At 37.0% G+C, this 22,929-nt stretch overlaps 1 protein-coding gene across 3 annotated transcripts in view; it reads left to right on the top strand.

Moving 5' to 3' along the window:
* NCK2 (NCK adaptor protein 2) overlaps positions 1–22,929 on the top strand; it is an 84,123-nt gene that overhangs the window by 17,316 nt on the left and 43,878 nt on the right. For all 3 annotated transcript variants that reach the window (XM_064407976.1, XM_064407977.1, XM_064407978.1), the window contains exon 2: positions 14,592–14,663. The gene's annotated coding sequence lies outside the window, so the exon portion shown is untranslated. The remainder of the gene's footprint in view (positions 1–14,591; positions 14,664–22,929) is intronic.

Raw genomic sequence — 22,929 nt, 5'->3', positions numbered from 1 at the left:
TACTGAAAGACTATATCTACTATCCATGTTCTTGTTTTGAAAACACCAGCAAAGAGCAATTCTGAAATAAAATTGTGATTGCATGCCTATCCAAGCTTTATTGCTTGGTAGGTATTGCAGGAAGTGGCACTAAGGAAGATATGATAGCATGTGTTAGCAATCAAAATGTAGCCCTGGTAGATTTGTAATCTCGTTCACGTGTTGGTACTGTTTGGAGAAGCTCTGTAGACCTGAAGCAGAATTCTTGCTGCCCTTAGGCCATCAATTTACACATACTTCTGGTTGTGCAAATTTTCTTGGAAATGATGGATGTGTGTGGTTGACTTGTTTTGTTTTAGGTTGGGTTTTTTAGTGAAGAATTGTTTCATAACATTTGGTGGTAATTAGCCTGAGTCAGTCATTTGAGATGGGCGGGAGGGGGGGGAAATCCTGCCCTGCTAAGAATCACAGAAATCTTGTGATGCTGATTTTTGAGGACCCCATGATCTCATTCCATTTTTTGGTAAAGCTTTTGTATAGGTACACAAGATGCCATTCTAAGTTTGTGGATGTGTGTTTATTAGTCTAGTGGCTTATTCTTTAATTTGACATTATAAATTTGACTGATTAATATGTGCTAATAACTTTCCAAAGCTGGTGCTTAAGTCAGGATTATCTACTCTTCTGCTCACCAGTGTAAGCTGTCTTCAAGTTGCAGGTCCACTCAGTCCTGCCTCTGCTCCAGGGAGAGTGCTGATAGGAAAGAGAACATTGAAAGGTTGGACAAAGAAGCAGTACATCCTTCTTTGAGGTGATTCTTCCTTCATGCTTTATTCAAACAGGAGGCATTTTTGCCATGTGACAGTTTTGAGTTTGGTTCTCAGACCCAAAGTGCTCATTTTGAAGCTCCCATTAGGTTGTATTCTGCAGAAAAGAGGAGCCATGTTTCTGTGGTGAAGCCAGCCAGCTTTTTTAGGTGGCAAAGCTAAAACTGACTTCTGAAACACAAGCTAAGCAAAGGGTGTAACGTTTATCCTTACAGTTTATAATTGCGTCACTATCTACTTCAAAAATTTGTTACATAGGTGTAGAAACACGTGCTAGAAATTTTGGTTGGTATCTCCTCTGTAGAGTTGCTCTTTTTTCTGTCTTCTGTTTCCTTTGTATCTCACAAAGTAAGACAGTAATATGTCTTTAAGAAAAATAAATTGCCCTGAGTTGCTTTGTTTCAATATTTTTTGAAATGTTGAATATTGATTGACTCTTCTTGAGCCCATTAATGCCTGCCATCAGCAGGAAATATTCATAGAATATGAATTCTGATAGAAAGAAGTTTGCACATGTAAAGTTACTACAAGCTGGTAAAATGCAAGGTGAGAATAATTCTTTTTTGCGAATGAATGAATGAATGGTGTCACCCTGTTTATGGTGTCAGAATCAGTACTAGATAATGCATCATGCTTTTTATCCTTGATATTATATTGTCATGGTGGGTTTATTTCTGATTCCTGGAGCATCACCAAAATTTTGAGTCCTGTTCACACAGCATGTCTGTTCCTGGGCTGATTTGTTTTCTTGTTTGCCACCATATGTCAAATGTGCTAAGAACGTGAAGCTTGTATTGCTTTCTTAAGGTACCTAGTGCTTCTAAAAATTCAGTAGCTATAATCTGAGCACTTGATATGTTCACAGTCTGTAGGTAGGTTCTAGCTTTTAAAAGACTTAATTTTTACTGGGAACTGTTACTTTATATTTGTCAAGAAAAAAAACACTTGTGGCATTTGTGATATTGCTTGTATTAATGAAAGGTTGCTATAACTGATTTTTTTGGAGAAAAATCGTGCGTATGCTTTAGCAATTAACAGTGAGTTTTTGAGACTGTTGCTTTTAGGGTTCATGTCATAGACTTTGTATTCTGAAGCATGTGGGATGCATGTGCTCTTTTACAGTTTGAGACGTGTTACTTGCCTAAAGGATCTGTTCTTGTTATAGGATCCATATTTGCCATCATAGTCTACTGAAAGGAATGGTAAATTGCAAAAAACCAATATGATTAAAATCGTGCAGAAAGGAGAGGTAATTGTTCTGTCTCCTTTAAAGTTAACCAGAATTTCCAAATTATTTAGGTATACAAGTGCAAGTTAATGTTTTCAGATCTTTATTGGTTTTAAAAAACTCAGAGATTATATTCTTTGTAGGCAAAAGATGTTTGGATCGTGAAGCCAGTGTCTTCATATTTCTGTTAGTGAAGCTTCTGTTCCTGCAGGTCGATAAAGCCATTTTAAAGTGTGTGCAGAAAACCCCATGGAAATACAGCAGAAGAGCCTATGTGATTGAGTAATATGCATGGAAAAATACATCCACCTTTTGTTTCCTTTTGTCACAGAAAGAAAAAAAAAATACAAACTCCAACCTCATTTTATTGTCTTTTAATCTCCCCTGTACCGAGAAGACTCTGACCTGGATCTTCCCATTTTAATTGTGGATCAGAGTACCAACCTTGAAATTACTTAATTACTCTCCCTCCCCCCATCAGGATCCTCTCTCTCTCAGTCCGGAATTTATCTGTTTCTCAGGGTGTAAGTAGGCATGTAAAGGACAAAATTTAATAAAACTGTAACTAGGATTGTTTAATGAAATGACTGAAATATTTGGAAGTCTGTTCTTTGGGCCTTTCTGTACTAGAAACAAAGTGTTTGGCATGTGTGTTTGAGAGTGGACATTTGTTTTCCTGGCTTTAGGTTTTTTAGCAACAGATCATGTGTTTAAATGGCAGCATGACATTTTGATTTCTAGCCTGCATGAAGAAGATGATTTAGTCAGGTTAGCTGTTGAGAAAGAGCTATTCAACAAGGCTCTTGTATACTCTTCAGAGACAGCTTTGACTATTGTGACTGCCTACTACAAATGAGAGATTTTTTATTTGTTTTCTTTTGGTTTTTGGTTCCCAAAAGAAAGGACAGACCTGGCCATCTGTAAATGGGTAGTTGGATGAGCTTGGGAAATACTGTATGGAGAGAGGGAAATTATTATTATATATCCATAAATAAACTGCACTAAAGTGGTGAAATATTCAATGAAAATTTTGAAAATCCAGATAGGATAAGAGCTAATTTTTAAAATTTTCATAATCTTTTCAGTACCCTTCAGAGTGGTGAGGTTTTGTATTGATCTCCCCTCCCTGTTTTCCAACATGAAGTAACCCTGTGTTAAAGGGTTCCTTACTCAGGAAATCTTTAAAAAACAACAGACAGAAAAAATATAACAGCCCCTAACAAACAAGAAAATGTGAACTGGGACACCATTGGAGTAAACGTTGAATTCACCTGGTGGTGGTTGTTATTGTTTACATACATTTTGAGTATTGGGACCAGGACAAATTTCTCTGCCACAAGCAGAAGGAACAGTTGTTTGAGAACTATGAAATAGCAACTGGCTTCTTCAAGAGATGGTGGGAAGAAGAGGCATTTCCCAAGTCTTTTTGAAAAACCTGGCAGAGAAAGGTAGCTCTGAATTTTCTTTCCTGTAAATGAAATTTTATTAAGCTGTGATTGCCATCTATGTCATACTATAAAGATAGTTGAAAAATGTGCTGATTCTCATTTCATTCAGTTTATTGTCATACCGTATGGGATTTAAATGAGACCTAATGGAGTAGTAATTGGATTTGATTGGATTTGCAGTGCCTGTGTGACATGAAGGAGGATTCATGGTACTGTGCTCAGTCTGTTGTAGAGAGCAAATGCAAAAATTAAATCTCATACAAAACTGGAAACAAATTGATTGAATATATCCTTAAAAAAAAAAAAAGGGGAAGTTGAGGAAAATTGTAGCTCAATCATCTCAAAGCCTAGTTCTATGCTTTGTCAGAATGCTTCTGACAGGCTCATTAACTGCATGATTCGGTCGGGAGATTTTCAATTAACTGTATATTTTCATATATATATTAACTGTATATTTTCACTATATTAACTGTATGATGTATGTAAGCACAATAGAGTTATTATTAGTTTAGAAGTTTAGTTAAAATTATTGTGTTATGCTTTTACAACAGAAAACATATGTGTTACTGATTGGAACTTGGTTCAAACTGGTAATATCCAAAATTGCTGCCTTCAAAGATATGTCTGTGAATACCTTTGAAAAGGGGTTTTGAGACTAAGTGCCTTAAGAAAATGGTAGCTGCTCTTCATTGGCACTGCTTTTGAGTTAAAGCTATCTTGAATTCTGGAGTGCAACCTGCATTTACGTATTAGGTATTTCTTTGAATTTCTTTTTGAATTAGCTCTATACTCTAGAATGTACCAGATTTTGACCAAGATGAGTTTCTTGTTTTCAGACTTTTTTGAGTATTGCTAATGACTGTATTCAGGAAAAAAACCAGACAGAAGCAAAAAATACCCACCTCTAATTGTGTGAGTCCTGGTGTAAGAAGCACAGGCTTGGAATATACAGTCCTAAATATAGTCACATTAATAATGAATGCTTTGCTCTCTCCTGAATTTTGTGCTGTCTTGATACCAGAAGCAAGCACTTGCTATATATATATATATATGTATATATGTATATATATATATAGTGAGTTATATCCTTACCACTGAAAATGTTCTGGACAGATCATGTTTAGAAACTTTGTCTAAACCAGTCTCCTATTTTTAATCATCATACTTGTGTTTAAAGGTTTATTCAAAATACAGATAAGGATTTCTAGCTAGAATGCATTTACTAACCAACATATATTGCTTCAGTTATTTGGCACACACAGTTTTTTTCTTTTGTTTCATAGCAGTCTCTTGAATAGCAGCTTCATTTAAAAAACAGGTAAACTTGCATTTTCATATGCCTGCAAAGAAAGAAAAAATATCCTTATTATTTCTTCGTTGAATTAAAATGCTATTTCCCTTTCTTCTTGATCCTTATCTGTTTTAAAACAACAAATAAACAGAATCCTGTTGCAGGGTTAGTAAATAGAATTTGCCACATAATTAGGCAGTAACGCATAGTTCCAAAGAAAAAGGGAAATCAGCAGTTAAAATTATTTAAGTAAAGCAGCAAGAAGTCATACTCTTAAATTAAAATACCATTTGTCAATGAATACCATTTGTCAGAATGAGGGAGAATATTATTTTCTTCTGTGTAGACTTCAGGTAAATTTATTTTGTGCTTCTGGGAAGTTGGTATGTTACACTACTGCTCTTACTCTTTTGTTGGAAAAAGAAGTTTTGGAAAAACCAAAATGGTAGTTGAGGATCGAGAGGTAAGCAGAAATCTTTGTAATTACTTGAGTCAATATGTCTTTTTTCAAAGAAGTGGACCTGGAAGCTATTATCTTGGGGGCAAATTTGGACAAGGTAATTGGCTTTGACCTTTTGCCAGATGTCTAACAGTTCCTTTTCCCTTCTCCCTTGCATCCAGATAAATGTCATGCCTTTAGGTTTTTGTTCCCTTGTTCTGGTTTCAAGAGTGGAGCTGTTTGTGTAGCTAATCTGCGCTTAAAATTATTTCCACTTCTAACCCCAGTAGGACTCTCTTTTGGGGTATTCAGACAGAATTGACATAATTGGATTTCTGCCCAGATACTGTATTTAGATAGCTTTGGAGATGTCATTAATTTGACAGCTGCCATAGGAAATCTTTGTTTTGACTATTGTTACAGGGCCTGCAATGTTTCTATTGCATTTTCATTTGTAGTCTGCCACTGAACTGCTGTGATTAAAATGAGTAGAATAATACACCATCAAATGTGTACAAGACATGAAAGGGGAAAAAATCAGTGCTAAAAACTTCATAAGGTAGGCTGTTGCCAAATTTTATTTTGGTATGATGAAATTCTGGAATACCTAGTTATCTTCCAAACACAGTAACAGCACAGCCTGTGGCTAGAGCTACTGTGTGCTGTGAGGAACCAAAGCTGCATGAACGCTTCTCTAGTTGCCAACCTAAAGCAAAATTTCTGTGTGGTTCAGGCAAAAACTGCTTCAGCTGCTTTTCTGATGGTTAACTTGGAAGAAAAACCAGGTTTTTGGGGGGACTGTGTTCTTAGGAAGTGGAGATCCTAGCAACTTTGCCATTATTTCCAAAAGGCAACATGGCTCTAAGGATCTTTGTCCTGCATGGTGAAAATGGAGATTTTGGGGGCTGCTGTTCTGTCATGTTCAAAGAGAATGGTCACTGTACCATCTACCAAGCTGTATAAGTGGCAGAACCACTTCAAAGTTCCATTGTTTGTCTTCCAGTTCCCTTTGGCTCTTAGATGTGAACCTCTAGTTTGGCAGTTTTGTACTTGAAATTCATGGAGGTTATTGCATCTTGAACCTTGTTGTTTTTCATCAGTTACATCATCAGAGGACACTCAGAAAAACTTTATATCTGAAATACCAGTTTTTCACAGCCTTTGATATACAGACAGACTGTGACTAAAATATCTTATTCCTGCCAAAGAAGATAATTTCATCTGAGCATCACTGAGTACTAAAACCAGATATTATTTGAGCCTATTCTGGTGTCAGTAAGGGTGTTTTTGTTGAGTGTTCTCCCCCGGACTCAATTTTACTCTTGCGTTCATTCTCATTTAGTGTCTGATTATGTGAGTTCTTCAGCCCTGTGCTTTTTGGCATTGTAAATGAAATACTAAGTTTCAGTAAGCAGTAGATCTCTGCTCTTTTTGATGGTGGTGGTTTAGAGAGATTTCTTCAACTTGCTCCCTCAGCTGAAGTTGTCATAGATTTCTGCACCTGAGGGCCAGGAAGCCTGGACTTCTTTCTGCTGTCCTGTCCAAGTCAAGTGGCTTGTTCATGCTGACAGCACTTCAGATGCAGTTTGCCGTAACAGAATAGGGCAGAGCTTGCAAAATCTTCAGTGTCAGATACTCTGCTTGGACAGTAATGCCTAGAGCATCCTTATTCTTGGTGGCTGAGTATCTGGAGGAAGGATAAAACCCAGACAGCCTCAGCAAATAGGCTCAGGTGTGGGGAACCATGGCTGTTGGTGATGGCAGCTTTTGCTGAGGAGTGCCCAAACCATGCCTTGTTCTGTAAATTAACCACTTGCCACTTGGCAGTTTGAGTTATCAAGAAGTTTCTGACAGTAGTTTCCTTGAAGGCATCGGTCACAATCTAATCTGCTCTGTGCCTTTCCTCTAGTTCTCTGTGTCTGCCTGGTGGCTTCAAAGACAAACACTGACCTTGACCTATCCCTTTTAAAATCACTATTGTTATATATTTTAGCACCAAAATAGTAGTGGCAGTATTCTTTTAAATTCAGACGGTGCTGTGTTGAATGTACACATAGGGAAAATTTTCTTCAGACTAAGAAAGAATTAATAATTTACCAGAATAGAAGCTCTAATAAGGATTTCAGTCAGCCTTTAGCTTTGAATTTCCAGAAAGCTAAGTCTGCCTTGGCTCTCTGTGGCCCCTGGTACAGTCCATTTTCTGTTACATCTCAAACCATGTAACTGTGAGATCTATGTGCTTATTTTAAGCGTTAGTCATCTTAGCCATGAGTGGTGACCAGTTGTGTCTGCCTAATGTTTCTCTGATACTGAGTTAATGTTACATTCTCCTCTGGTAGCTAAATCATTGGAATATGTGGTTTTTCAGTTCTCTAAAATACATCTGTGAATCTTTTTCCAGTGGAGGTGTTGATTTTCAGTAATCTACATGTGCAGATTACTAGATTACTCTAAAGAGTATATTAACATGCTGTTTGTAGTCATCTTCCACAGTCCTGAAATCCACAGGTATTGAGTTAAAAGCTCTGACTCTAGTAGAGAGGTTTGGAAGAGCTGATATAATTCAGTGGGTTCTATACATTTTTGCCTTTAAATTGTTTTACATAAAGATGCAATAGGAAAAACAGATTTGTGAAGGAGCTGCTTGGGGCTTGTAAGTTGCTAACCACTGGGGTCATCCTCAAAAATTCTGAGCTGATTTTATATTTAATGGAAAAGACTGTTGTCTTACCGTTTTTACGAACAAAACATTAAATTATTGATAAGAAAAAGGCTGAAGCTCAAATCGAACCCATTATTAAATTGTTTGTTTAAAGCACTACTTTGTAAAATTCTTACTAATGATAGATGCTCTTTCTAAAAATGGTATCTGTAATTTGAATAGAGCATCCTATTAAGGAAACCAAAATAATTCATATGCTCAAATCATGGCCCAGGTAGCTCACTTAGTGAAGTATTACCTAAGGTTGAAGTCTAATCCTTTCCTTTCCCTAGAGACACTGTGAGACAAAGTTTAAGAACAGCCTTGGTACATACATTCAGTTTCTGTTTATCTATTGGTAGTTATAATTGGCAATGTAGGTCTTTCCATGTATATTTGTATGGGTTCTTGAAGTGGTTAGAGCTGTCCTAAGCATGAATCAAGACCTTTGTTGCTTCTCCTGTGTACTTCTCCTAAGTATCCCTAAAACCCACTAGTCTCCTATGTGGGTTTTAGGGATACTTATCCATATCCTAACAGAGCCAGCTTGTAAACTCTTAAAAAAAGAAAATAAGAAAGGTTGCAAGCTCTGTTTTCTTACTGCAGATAAAGAAGAAAAAATAGGGGATTGATATAAAATGGGGTTTGAATACTTTACTTGTCGCTAATAGTTCTTGAATAGGAATGCTAAAAAAACCTGGAGCTGTGGTGGTGGCACAGCACCTTTGTTGTGAGCTTCCTTCAGCATGCAGAGTGACTGGTCACAGCTTGCACTTATTTTGGTGCGTGATTTCTGGTCTGAACAACAGATATGTGGGGTTTTGGTCATGGTGGTATTTGCTTTTGAGACTGCAATATGCAATGTTGTATGTCTTCTCAAAGAGTTCATAACCTTCCTGTCAGGGAAGCTTTCTGGCCACCCATTCATGATTTTTCAACCGTGCTTTATTATTTTGTTTGTTTGGTTTTTTTTTTTTCTTTTTCTCATGTAGGGGCTGCCACAGAAGTTTGCAGCTCGGCATAATCAAATATGAATTAGATCATTATCAGCAGGTATCAAGATAGAAAATCGTGCTTAATCCAGGAATTTTAAAAATTGCATATTACAATGAGTTTAGGTAGTAATTTGTTATCAGTGTTTAGATTTTTTAATAGGTCAGACTTTTGCGGGAGAGCTAGAGAATGTAAAAAGCATGTGATTTCTCTTAAAATAATGTCAATTTGTACAATATATGTTATAGAAATCTCAGCAGATGTCTAACAGATGTATCTCTCCTCATTTCTTCCTGTTTAAAAGGATGCTAGTCATGCAAGTGATTGGAGAATATACATACAATAAATAGGAAGCTTGCAATGGCAGTTAGGTTTTGCAAGACAGTATTTATTTTAAATACTGATATTATTTAAAATACCAACTACTTGTGTGTCATGAGTATATCAGGTGGTTGTGCAAATATATGTAAAAATATTCTTGTTTTTTGAAACATATGTGTACTCTGGAGAATATGCATTTTAGTACAGGAGTTAAATGAGAATACAGGTCAGCATAAATTCTTTAATTGTGTGTGATTAAAGTGTGAGCCATGCATGTTTTCTCTAGCTGCATTTCTCTTCCTATTCTCCCCCAAGTATTTGTTTATTTAAAGAATAAAGAGTTGTTTGAAGGACCAATGATACGTGTCTAACTGCTTTCTCTTCGATACAGACAGCATGGGCAGAGGTGCATGACAGGAGCACAGAGATGATGCACAACCTCCTGCCTCTGTGCTGTTCAGCAGAGACATGACTTTCTTAGGGTAACCTGTGCAACCTCTGGTGATGGCTCCAAACCGGGACTCCTTAAAATAGGCCGTTTAAACACAGAAATTTGTCTTTGCTTCAACGGCTAGTCTCATTTTCATAGCTGACATACAAGCTCAAATTTTTCCCAGTGTTTTAAGTATCTCACAGTCTTTTTTGCAAGCAAGGCAGTGAACCTATTCTTGTGCCTCATTTCACTTGCTTCCTCACTGTTAGGGAACCACAATCTTAAGAGAAGAAAAGCTTAGTTGTATTGACTATATAGTATAAAAGGATTTAAACTCTTTTGTTTGTTTCTAAAATGTTCTACACATTGTAATGCAGTGTTTTAATTTGCCACCCTTTTGAAACCTGAAATACGATGTAAATGAACTTTTCCTTTTTATTTTCTCCTTGTGTTTCATACTGACTCTGAAAGTGTATTACTATTTTAACATAGCCATTTTCTTAGCTGTAGAAGAAGGTAATATTAAGTGACTTTTGAGACACTGTATATGACTAGGAGGTTTAAAATACGAAGCATATACTAGAGTATTAAAAAACTTGTCGGGTTTCTTTTCCCTTTAAGCAAATGCAGGCATTGGGCTTTTGAGTGCTTAGGCTGATCTGTCTGCTGCTCCATGGAACTGGATTGTGCTTGCCCAACTGTCTGCATAGTTAAAATATTTTGAACATAGCCTATTTTAATGTAGCTTCTTTTGAAATATCTGCCTAATGGAGAAGTCTTAATGGAATACTTTAATAGCCCAAAGTGGTTACCTGCAATTGCTCCAGTGTATTTCAGTCAATTACAAAGGAAGGCAATATTTAATGTTGGAGTGAAGCTAGATGGTGTAATGAACTGGCAGATTGCCAACTTGATCTTCTCCACAGGAGAATTTGTATTAATGTGGTGCTTTTCATTTGTTCTCCAGAAGGTCACCAGTAATATGTCAATTGGAGTTAAAATTCCCACTCTGTGCAGTACAGGTTTATGGTCAGATCATTCTTGTGTATTAGCATATTAAGTATCAAAGAGATTATTTTAGCTATTTCATGTCAGAATTTAAATAAGAGGTGGCTGAGTGTTGGGAAGAGAACCTAAGAGAATTGTCATGGAAATTGTTACTGTAAGGCTGAATCTGGATTTTAGCCATGGAGATAAAGAAAATGGGGCACATTAGAGCTATTAGTGAAAGAAGAGGTGGTTAATAACTGTGGATGTTTCTTATAATGTAATCATTATAAGACCACTAATTTATTCTGTGAGGTAGTAACCCTTATAATAATGTTCTTATATTAGATGTTATTGATATTTACCTTCTGGTACTCGTTTGTAAGCATCAAGTTCAAACTTTTATTTCTGACTATTGACAGAGGCTTTTTAGTGTGGAACTTTTGTAGTCCTTGTATTTCGAAGATCTTGATTTAGAAAGCAAATGAGTGACTAAAGTTATTGTTGAAGACTAGATAAATTTGTCTTTTTGCTTTGTGTGTTTGTAATCCCATGTTCATCCAATTCCTATACTCTGCCATTCCTATTTCTTCCATAGTCTTCTGGTCCTCTGCTCTGGGCTCAAGGGAAGTGTGGAGTGTGAAGAGGCTCATGAGTGCTAAGGAGCTGTGGCATTTTAGGTGTGTGGGGCCGACATTTTTCCAGTAGTGGATGCATTGATTGAGGTATGGCAAATGGATGTGGTGTTAAATGGTACAGAAGTGATGGGCATTGGGAGAAGACTGCCCACCTCTGTGTCTCCATTTGCTTTGCTGACTTCCAAAAAAAGTTGTTGACTTGATTTCCCAAGTTTTCCAGTGTTGCGCCAGTTTGTCTTTTGGGTTAAGTCCTGTGTGCTGCAAGGCTCTGGAAGGGAATTGAAAATAATTTCGTATTCTCAAAATTTAACAATTCATTCCCAAGAATGGCTGTGCTATCAAATATTTCTTTATAGTCCTGGCTAGTAGGACATAGGAGAACCAGAAAACTCCTTGTGTGGTGCAAACTCTGCCTGGGGGCAGGTGGTCCCAAGCCCTAACTGCTCTTATAAATTTTTGACCCTTGAGAAGAAAGGTCCTGAACTTCTGAAACTGAGGATTGTTTCAAGGAACATATTCTAAAGGAACATTTCAAGGAATATTTTAAATATAATTGAAATAGTTGAGGTCTGGGTTTCCGTCCCGAGTTTCTGTCACTTGGCAAATCACAGTGTTTTGGGCAAAGCTTTGGACTGTGGGGGTGTGTGATGGAAATTGGCTACTCCTCTGGGGAAGTGACTGTTAGTGTGACTCGTAGCAGAAAACTTCCTCTGGCTCTTCCAAAGCCAAGTGAAGATTTTTATCATGAAAAAAATAGAAAATGGGGTCACAATGCAACGGGATTGAACCCAAGGAGGACAGAGACCAGTCTGCATCTTGTGCTTGTGTATCTGTTAGGTTAACAGTTTTATTTCAATCTAAGTGTTGTTAGGAATGATGGTTTTTGTGCATCTTCTTCCTTTGACTATTTGCACTATCACCATTAACATTCCAAACTACTTTCAATGTGTTTTAATTGAGCTGCCAAAATAAAACCATTCTCCCTGTACAGAAGGAAGTTAGCATTGTTATGTTGAGATAAACACATGACTCATTCTTTTCTTATGCATTTAGATGGAATTTGGACTCTTTCTTTTTCCAACTGTACTTCTCTGTTTGACTAATAGATACAGGGCTCGTTTTTCAGGTATTGATGATGAATAGTGCTGTTTTCCAGCTCACTTTCAAACACATGTTCTGTTTGCAAGTGTGCGTTTGTGAAGGTGTAAACAATAATTGAGGGAGGTATTGTGTTCTTCTTTAAGGAAAACAGAAATACCATAACAAAATCAGAGGCTTGGTACAGAACTTCAGTGATAGATGGTAATGAGCAGTAGATGATTTGTGAGGTAGGACAAGGAAAGATAGTACTATTCAGAAGATCTTGTACCAAAAAAATGATGATATTTTTATTTTCTCTTTTTTACCTCTTAATGTTAAAAATGTCCTTGTATTATTGACAGGAGAAAAACATGTACTACAAAACATTCAGCCAGCAGGAAAATAGATCTGCTCTGCCTCAGGGTTATAATGTTGCTTCATTTATTAAAGCATCTGTCCCATTTACTTGGTATCTATCCTGCAGTTTCAATAGAGCAGTTTTCAGTGGAAACACAGTTAAGGTCTGTAATAGGTTCGAAAAATTGATACAGCCAAGTGTTGTTGCCTGTGGTCTAAGTCTGCAGAACACTGAAAACCCAGGTGGGGCAAGCAGCTATTCCAGCCACCATCTGGGAGAGTAGAAGGGATTTATCACCCTCCAGTCCTGTCTGCTTTCTGCTGTCACAGGCAAATCTTCATTCAGGTGGTGAACTGGATCAGGAGCCTCTTCTGTTGGAACAACATTTTCTCATAATTTGCCATCCTCCATTATTAATTATTTTTTTAATCTTGTGTGTTTTTCAGTAGGGCTGACAACAGTTTGTCTCCCCTTGCAGTTCCTGGGGACCAGAGGGTGACCTTCCAGGAGCTGAGGGTCAGGGAGTCTCATGTTCTTTACCCCCTAACAAGAGGTTTAGGTTTAAATGTTTGTCAAACTGTGAATTTAGTAGTTCTGTTATTACACCTATTAATGAATGGGAGAGTAAATCTCACTTTGAAACATTTGTGTAAGGTATTTGTAATACCTTTGTCAATATTTTTTCTTCTCCCCTCACTTTGTTATCGTGCATGGGATCACTGGGTGACTTGCTCCTTTGAAGTTAATTTCTTCATAGGAGGCTTTTGTAGAGTCACAACTGCTTGGAATCTTTTCAGAAAAGACTTGGAACAGAAACATTTGTGCATGAGTGGCCTGGGGTTGAGTAAGAGTTTTAACACGTTGTCCTTATGAGATAGAGTCTGCAGCACAAGGAGTTGCTGAGAACTTTTTTTTCTTTTTGAATTGGATCTTAATGGGTTGACACGGCCTGAATTTGTCAGACATCCAGTGGAGTTAGAAGGGTCATTAAAAAACAGAAACAAGTGTTTAAATACTTTGACCTCTCTTCTGAACAGTTACTATTGTGGCTAGAAATATGTAACAGAGGCCAGGAGGGACCTCTGAACAAGCCATGCACATTCTGCCAAGGCTGAGACTGCACGTGGGGCCACGTTCAGTAGAATTTGAGACTCTCCAGGAAGAAGGCCCATCACTTCACAGGGTGTATGTGGATGCACTTGGCCACCCTTTTGCCTTCTTTGCATCCAGCCAGAACTTCACTGAATGTGGTTCTATGACCCTTTGACAAGCTTCACCACTGCTGTCAGAGCTCTCTCCATGATGCTGGGTCACCATCTCTTGTGCCAGAAGGCTTCAAGCCACATGTGGTAGTAATCCATCTGAATTACACATTTCTATGTGTGTGAGGGCTTTCTGGATGGAAGTACTTCACTGCCCCACAAAACTCCTGGCTGTGCTTTTGTTGCTATACTTCTTTAACACATGTAGAAACAATTTCTTTTTCTTAGAAAGTACAGTCAAGTTAAACTGACCAATACGAGAGTAAAGGAAACAGTAAATACTGGTGCTTTGTAAAATATAATCTTTCTAAAACTAGGCTGAATTTTTAATTCCATTTCTTGATTGATTTTTCTCTGTATTATGAAGGCTTAACTTGTATGTAGTTTGGATTGTTTGGGGTTGAAATGACCTTGTATTCATTCAGAGAAGTGAAATATGATGATGAGTTTTGTTTATGCTAAACAGGTAGATCAAGTTCAAGCCATAGCCATTCTGCTTTCTCTTCAGCATCTCATAGGAGGTTTTGACAGTCTGAAAGCTAAATTACCTATTTGGAAGTGTTCTAAGTTTAGTGCTAGAACTAAAATATATGTTTGTTGTTTCAGGCGGCGGTGAATATAACTTTGTTGGAGAGTCCTGCCTTTCACTGCTGGGATCCTTTTAACAGTGTGTCAACGGTGAGTGGTTCAAGTTCAGTGGTTATTTTTGTAACTTAAGATAACAAGTGAACTGGATGTATTGCTTGGTTTTGGCTTTTATGTAATATCAGTGTAGTTGTGATTTTTAAAGTTTTTTAACTGATGGATGAATGATTAAATAGCCTTTTTCTGTCAGTGGTTGTGGGCAAGTTAGTTCTAGTTCTTACATTCAGAAAAAAAAATTCCAAGAAAAAGTGATAGGCTCAGACTATTAATTGAGAACTAGATATTGCTTCCACTGTTTTATGACTGCTGTCTCCTGTTACCTGCTGTTTTGATTTGGGATGTTTTCCCCTGAAGGTGCTGCCTGAAAGCACAACATGATGGTGTGGGAAGTATGGAGGAGAAGCAGTCATCCATAAACCATGGTGGGGCAGGCTTTGTATTATTGTTTGGTTGAATTCTAAAAACTAAGTAATAGCTTTCAAAGTAATAGCTGTATTGGCTGTAAAGAAGGTTTTTGTGTTTTCTGTGAGAGCAGAAGAGAATTGCATTCAGTGTATAGAGAGTATCTTCCTAGGCTGACTCTGAAGACCTGAAATAATCTAATGAAGCTGATGTTCCTGTAGAGCATCTTTTTGTGGTAGAGTTTGGCTAGCTTTTTTTTTTTTTTAATTTGTGTACCCTATTGTCAGTTTCTAGTAGCTGTAGTTGGTCTCTGTGGCTTGGTAAGAATTTATTAACATTACTGCTGTACCAAAAAAATAGAAGCAAAATGGCAGAACACTGCATAAGCATTCAGCACTGTAGTAACGCAGCGTGGAATCTTGGCTTTATTCAGTACTTTACCATGTGGATTTGTTATTTCTTACTCAAATTCTCTGTTTAAAAATAATGTTGCCTTATTCAGGGGGAAGTTATGAAGTCCAATTATTGGCATTTTGGAACCTTCAAATGGAAAGCAGTAAATTATGTGCCTTGATATATTTGCTGTGAGTTCTATTAAATACTTAATTAATTGTTATGAGATGTAGAATTTAGATTTATTTATTCAATAAAATGAAGGTGAACCACTTAGAATTAAAAATTCAATCCAGTTTTAACTATAATGTCTCCATATGCTTTTGCAAATGATTGGTTTTCCTTTAAACTGAAAAGGAAATTCTGAAGTAATGCTGAGATAGTGGGCTTTTGCACTATATTTTCAAATTATCTGACATATGTATTTAAATGTACTGAAAAAAATTTGTAACCCTGGCCTTTCTAATCAGTAAATTAGTATAACCTTGAACACTTAGGTGTTTAAAGACTGATAGTGAGAAACCTTTTGTTTTCTTTAATAATTTTTCTATGATGTATAAGTAGCAAAATCAAAATATTCTTGAAAGAGCTGTAAATGTGAAAACAAATACACAATCCTAAAGCAAATGATTCATCAAGCTGTTGACTTACTAATTGTAAAATTATTTTTCTGCAATAATTTATTCTCAAAGTTAAGCCAGTATTTTATTGGCTATGGACTAAATCACGTATTTCAAATGTGTAATATAAAACACATTAGAGTTTTGTCTTTGGAATCTCTTATAATAGTTTTAAGTTAAATATCCAATGAAAATAATTTTTAAAATAGTCCACTGCTCACTTAAAGGAAATAGGTGCCTGAAATCTTTATGTACTTAGTCATCTTTATTTCTTGAGCTAATTGCTGCGATATATGGCATATTGAGCAATTTTTCTTTTCCTCTTTAATCCAGTAAATGTGAAGGGTAACCATACATGCTCAAAGTGGAGTTCTTTCTATCAGGTGAAGGTTTTGTGTATTTTGTCAAGAGGCAGTGAGTAGATAACAGCTCACTGAAAGGAGTTGAGGAACTACCTGGACATGTCATTTGGTGGGGTGTGTAAGGAGTGTATCTCTTTTTGTATCCTCCTTTTTTTATTGAAGAATGAGTATCCAGGATATGTGTATGATTGGACCACACTCAATTTCAGTAACAAAATTAAATCTAATCGTATTAATATTTCGTGCCTTTTTCCATCATTTGTGTGCTTGTTTCTGATGGACTGTATTCAGCTTGGTAGATTTGTGAATCTGCAAAACCTGGAGCATTCTAATCCTGTTCCCAAAGGGAAATGAATGTGTAGGTGTAAGTTCAGTAAAGCCTACTTTTGTAACGCTTTGTTGAACCAGGACATAGTAAACCTTTTGCCCTTTGAAAAGGAAATTAAATTGGCAACAAAGTAAATTTTCAGAAATTACACTCCAGTCCTTAAACTTCACCAAACTGCAGGCAATCATGTATCCTTTCAGGATTTTGTTGTGGTTATCAAGATCTGCCAGGTCTTCTTTTATGTAGGTGGGCAAGCTGGCTTTTTTCAGTCGTTTGCTTTCCTCTCCCTCTCCTCTAACATCATATTTTATGTAGTGGTATTCTGTACTTTTGAACTCATCCCTCATTCACTTGCAGTAATAGAATCAAAACCAAGATCTCATATGGTATTTTCAGAACAAACTGTTTTGAAAAGTGATTGCAGTATTGATATGTGAGTTGAGGATTTTGTATTTTAGATTAAAATCTTTTGGGAAATGGTCTGTAATTTTTTTGATACTTGATACACTTGTATGAATGATTAGTTCTTTAGGGTTGCCTCTGTACATGGGAGGGAGATTGTTAGATGAGATCAGAAGCAAACCAGTATGAGCATAGTTATCGATGTCTTCATACTCAGCAGATTTGTCAAAGGCTACAGTGCCACAGCATAGAACAGAAATCTGTGTCTGTAAACATTCTCAGAGCAACCATGAGGAGATGAGCTTCTCACATTTTGAGACCTGCACACAGCTGCTGACCGATTGATCCTCCTCCTCTGTGCAAGAGCAAAAAGCACCATAGACATTTCAACTTGTTGGAACTGTTTGTGATACTGTATCAGAATATTTCTTGGTATTTTTTTGGGATTCGGCATGTTTGTAGTTGTTGATTTTGGGTATTTTTTAACCCAAGGAAAATGATACCTGTTCTCAGTGTTTCCTATGAGTTAGTTGTGGGAAACTTTGATTCTGACAGTTATGAAGGGAATGAAAGGTATGTGCTGAGTGGATGTCTGGATTCCTTTCTCTTAAAAAAATATTCCTGTGATTATGCCAATTATCTCAGGTGCCCAAAGTGATTGTAAGACTTTAAATGCAACTTCAGTGTTACTTAAATATGTTTACAGACATTTAGTACAATAAATGAATTTAAAGAATACTGCCTGTTACATTATGCGAGTGGCATAATACTTTCTAACCTATAATTGATGATGGTGGGGAAGAACACTTTCAGCCCACTCTTACACTTTCATTACCACAGGTACGCACCTTGAATAAATTGATCTTCCCTAAATTACATTATTTTAGTATTTTTTTTTAGATTTTTCTTTCCTACATTTTTTTCTGTTTCTCTTTTTAGTAATTGTAGCTCTTTGTTTCAACTATAGGCATGTTTTAATAATATAACATTAATAATAATATGAAAGTTAAGAATCAGTTGTCTAATTTTTTTCAGTTTTGATAGTTTCATGTACAGCTCATGTTTGTAGGTATCATCAGTGCCTGTTACAGCCCACAAATGTCCTTTGCAGTGTGCTTTAACTGCAGTCCCTATGGATTCCTCATCAGAGAACACTGTAAAGCTTTCATCAATGCAGGAAAATTAATTTCAGTAAAAATATCACAATGAGTACATTTCTTTCGTGATGGAAGTAGTTTTGCCATATGATAGCCAGTGTAGACTCTGTCTTGTCATCCAGCTTGTCAGTTTTTCTGAGCCAAATGGTTTGGTGTGTCATCTGGATGTTGAAATTGGTGAATTTCACAGAAGGGAGGAATATTTAAAAGTTAGTGTGGTATATTTCCTGTGGAATTCCGTTTCTAATAATTTGGCTGATTAATCTTGGATTACAATTACTGTTTGCACTGTAGTAACAAAGCTTCAATTGTGCTAAGCAGAGAGAACTGAGAAAATGAGCTTGTCCTGTTGTTTATTTTTTAAGCCAGTAGCAATGCAAAGCACAGAGTACTGTGCATGCAGATGCAAACCTTTTACACTTTTTTCTCCCTTTTCCTGATTTTAAGTTTGAGAGCCTTATTTTAAGACATCACAGGTTCTTTGCCATCTTGTGGATTGAAGCCCCACTTTCCTTTGTACTGTCTTTTCACACCCTTTTGTTTCAGGGGCTGCCTGCAGCTCTCATCCCTCCTTATTTTGGAGGCTGTTGTTTGTTTCAGCTGCTCTTAGTTGTTCCTGGCAGTAGAGCCTTGGTGTAGCTTATTTTCTACTTGCTCCATCCTCTCTTTTATCCCCCCACCTTTATTTTAAATGATCCTTCTCCTGATTTTTGATTCAGCAGCTTTATGCATAATCCTTCCAGGTACTGTTGTTGCCACTCAGACTTTTTTCCTCACTGCTTTGGGTCCTTGAATTTTTGTAGCACACTTTTTCCTTGTTCCACTTTTTCCTATTAATATTTAAAATTTACCAGTAGCCTGATTTTTTTTTTTTAATGTTCATACCAACAGGCATGCTCATATATATAAGCTAGAAATCTGTCTTATGCAAGCAGCTACAGCAGGTGATGTCAGAGAGATTATTTCCCTGAAGCAGCTGGTTGTTGGGGGTTCCAAATTTTCCCAAGAGGCTGATTTTGAATTCTCTATCTTGCACCACAATCCATAGCTCTTAGCACATTCCCTGATAAGCTCAGTTGTCTCATACCATTAGTTCTCAGGTTATCACATACCAGCCCCAAAAATGCTGTTGAATGAGGGTTAGACTTCTCTTTATATTTGATCTCTGAATTTGTTTTTCAAGATTAAGCAGAGTATTAGTTTTCCTTGCTTAGTTCTCCCTGAAGATTACTGAATGGTATTTTCTGCCAGCCTTAGATTTGCATGGGATCTGGAAAGGTCTGTTCCATTATTGCTGGAGAAAGGGCTGGTTTATAATGGCGAAGATTGGGATGTGTGGTGATGTGAAATATTTATCTCAAAATGAAAGGGTGTTGACATCAGTGAGTTACTTGACTGTTTGGACTAGAACTACAAAACTTGTGTATTTATGTTTATAAAATTGATTTTGAAACTACCTCATAAAGAAGACTTTGACAATTATGCTCCATAGAATTTGAATTTACTGTCGAAGGGATGATGGAAACTAGCGTTCTCAGCTGCTGACTTGCACTTCAGGCACTCTTTGGATGCATGGCTGCTGTAACATTCTTTCTGACTGCAGTGAATTACTGAAACTTCAGGAAGTCTTGAGCTGTGAGCTGTAAGTCTTCTTCCATGTGACTGCTCACACATCATTATGTGGCTAAAATGGGGGTGTCCCATTTGTGTGCTGGGCTTATGTCCATTGTGTGAAGAGCAGCTGCTGCTTTGTATTCTTCAGGAAAAAAAGTGGTGGCAGAGAGATCTTAAGCCTGCTGGTTGTTGTGACTTGCTTCCTGTCTGTGGTTTAGAAGGGGAGAAAAATGACAGCACAAAGTAGATCACTGGTCAGCTAAAGATTCTGGCCTGTAGGTGGGTGGCTGGGCATTTTGGCATTTCCACATCCTGAGTCTGTACCCTAACTAATGCTGAAAAATTCTTGAAAGTAAGAGAAACAAAACTGAGGGCAATATTTGGTGAAATTACATAGTGCCGCTTAGCTTTACAGATGGTAGCAGACTGTTGGTTTCAAGGTGGAGTTTTTGAACTCAAATAACAATTCAGACCAAGACCTGTTCCTCAGAGTTTATTTTGCAAGAAACTAAAGAACAAATAAAGTAAAAATACTTGGTATTATTCACTTGAAACAGTCAGGGATTCTGTGGTAGAGGAAAGGAAAAGGGATGTCTCTTCTATAAGTTCTCCCTGGAGTCCAGAGAAGAAGGGGATAAGTATATCTTCCTACTTGTCCCTATTCTCTTTTTTCTCTATTTTCTCTACATTCAATTTTATTCTCTCTTACCTCAAGGTGATTTGTGAATTTTTACATACTGGCTTCTGTTTCTGTTTAGTCATGGGATTGTAACTTGCTTCTCCGTCAATACACTGCACTACAGCTTCCAGTATGTGTGTTGGTTTCCATCAGAATGCCTTTCACTGAGGCTTGATCCAGATTTGGTAACGCTGTTGTCTCCTTTGAGTAAGGTCTGAGTTAGATAATGAAGAAATTGTCTACTTACGTTGTAATGTTACTTTTAACAGGGTTGTGGTATGTTGCTTTTGGATATTGACTACAAGTAATGCTTAGTACTTGACAGCATCTTGTAGTACTGTAGTATTTTGTATGGCTTCCAGCTGGTGTTTGAGAGCAATGGCATAGTCATTTTTATTGAAAATCAGTAGCAGTATGAATTTTTTAATTTGTACTAATCTAGAAGGAACAAGAACTCTGTGGTTAAAGGTCCATATTTCAGACCTGTGGTTTTGAACCTGTTTTTTCTTTTATTTAATCTTTTTTGTTGTACAGATGTTAATCCTCACAATCTCTGTCCATGTTTGGAAATCACTTGGCTGCTATTATTTCCCTTTCATTTTTGTTGATGCATTTTATTGTTATCTGGCAGGAGTAAGGAAGAAAATGTGTCTATGAATGTGTGAGGGTAGAATGTCTCATCAGTGCAAGAGTACATAACATTTCTGGATGAAAGGGAATGTGATGTAGCAGCCAAAACCAAATGCTTAATTTTGAACCAAGTTATTGCAGGGAGGTTTTATTCAGGAAAAGCAAGCTTTGGAGAAATTTGACAGAAGATAAAAATAATAGGAGGAGATTTAAAGGCATTTGGTTCAAACACTGAAGGTGAGAGTAGGAATGAAGGAGGATGAGAGTCCAGCATCACAAGGCAGTGTTGGTCTCTCCTGAATGTATATTTTGCTCTTAGAAATGTAGACTTTTCTAATTGCTTAATTTTGGTTTTGGGTAACTGTTTCTATGGAAGAAGTCAGATATTCCTACAGTGAAAATTTGCTTTCAAAAGCTTATCCTTTTGAGCAGCAGATCTGGTGCAGTGGAAAATTGTGTTGGACTAATAGCAGTGGAAGAACTTTTGAGATTGTCTGTGTAAGCCGTCTTAGAGCAGCTGCCACCTGAACTGCAACATAAGAGCTCAGAATAAGGAGCGTCTTCCTAACGTACTTACAGAAGCATGTGTTCTCTGGAGCACTCCTGGGGTTTTAGAAGAAGGGTTTTAGAAAATCCCCTTTCATCCCCTTCCCTCTTCTCTGAAAGGTGTTTCTCTCTTGGCTTTGTGTCCCTCTCCATCAACTGAGGAATTAGCAATAGCTAGCTGCTGTAATTGTGTAGTAGGGCGCTCACAAGTACAATTTTTTTGAAGAGGTCCTCATTTAAACTGGAGGAAGATATGCAAGAAATAATTTGATTGAAATAAATGAATGCTACCAACAATCCAGACCAAAAATGTGGTCTTGGTTTTAAATTTAAACATTCTTTTAGAGTTATAGGACAAGTCACTTTGAAACCTGTTTTGTTTAGGAAAGTTTGAGGGATAGTGTTTCCTCTACATTTGTGTTTTGGGAGCAGTAAGAAAGGATTCCTGTATTGACTCTGAAGTGCCGTTAGTTGGAAAAATAAGTAATTTTAAGGGGAGACTGGGATTGCCATTTCTTGCCTAGGCTTATACTTTCTTGGTTAGCACAGCAGTCAGTGTGGCTGACTAAAGACTTGTGAAGCTGCAGCATCTCATAAAAGATCCAAGAGTGTTTCTTTATTTAAATTGTGCTTTCACTGGGTGCATGTCCTGTCAGGAAATTAAAAGCATAGCTTTCTGATTAACTATCTCGTGTTCCAGTTGTTTTCAGGAAGATGTACAGATTTATACAGGAATAAATTTAATACTATTAGCTGTCTCTTAATGAAATCTAACACTGCATCTTTCAAGCTGCCTCTTTGGTTGTTACATGCATAAGCACAGAATCAAGAACGGTATCTTATGTCCAGTGATTATTTTTACCTGTATTGTTCAAAGACCCTGCTTCTAGAAAGTAGCTTTTTGCCTGAGAAACTCTCCTAGATATGAGAAATAGGTGTTCATTAACTGCAATTCAGCTTTGGAATTTTGCTTTGAGATTTAAATTGGGGAGTATCTTTTTTCTCCCCCCACTGCTACCTGCAACCTTTCATATTGGATAAAAATTCTGGTCCGGGTGACTTGTAAAGAAAATCCCGAAATCTAGGAATTTATTTGGCATTCAAAATGACAGTAAGCTGGGAAGTTTGCAGGAGCAGAGTCTGAACAAGACCTTTAAATTAGTTAG

The sequence above is a fragment of the Passer domesticus genome, chromosome 2, assembly GCF_036417665.1.
Source record: "Passer domesticus isolate bPasDom1 chromosome 2, bPasDom1.hap1, whole genome shotgun sequence".
Lineage (NCBI taxonomy): Eukaryota > Metazoa > Chordata > Aves > Passeriformes > Passeridae > Passer > Passer domesticus.
This window is presented reverse-complemented; position numbering and strand designations above follow the sequence as displayed.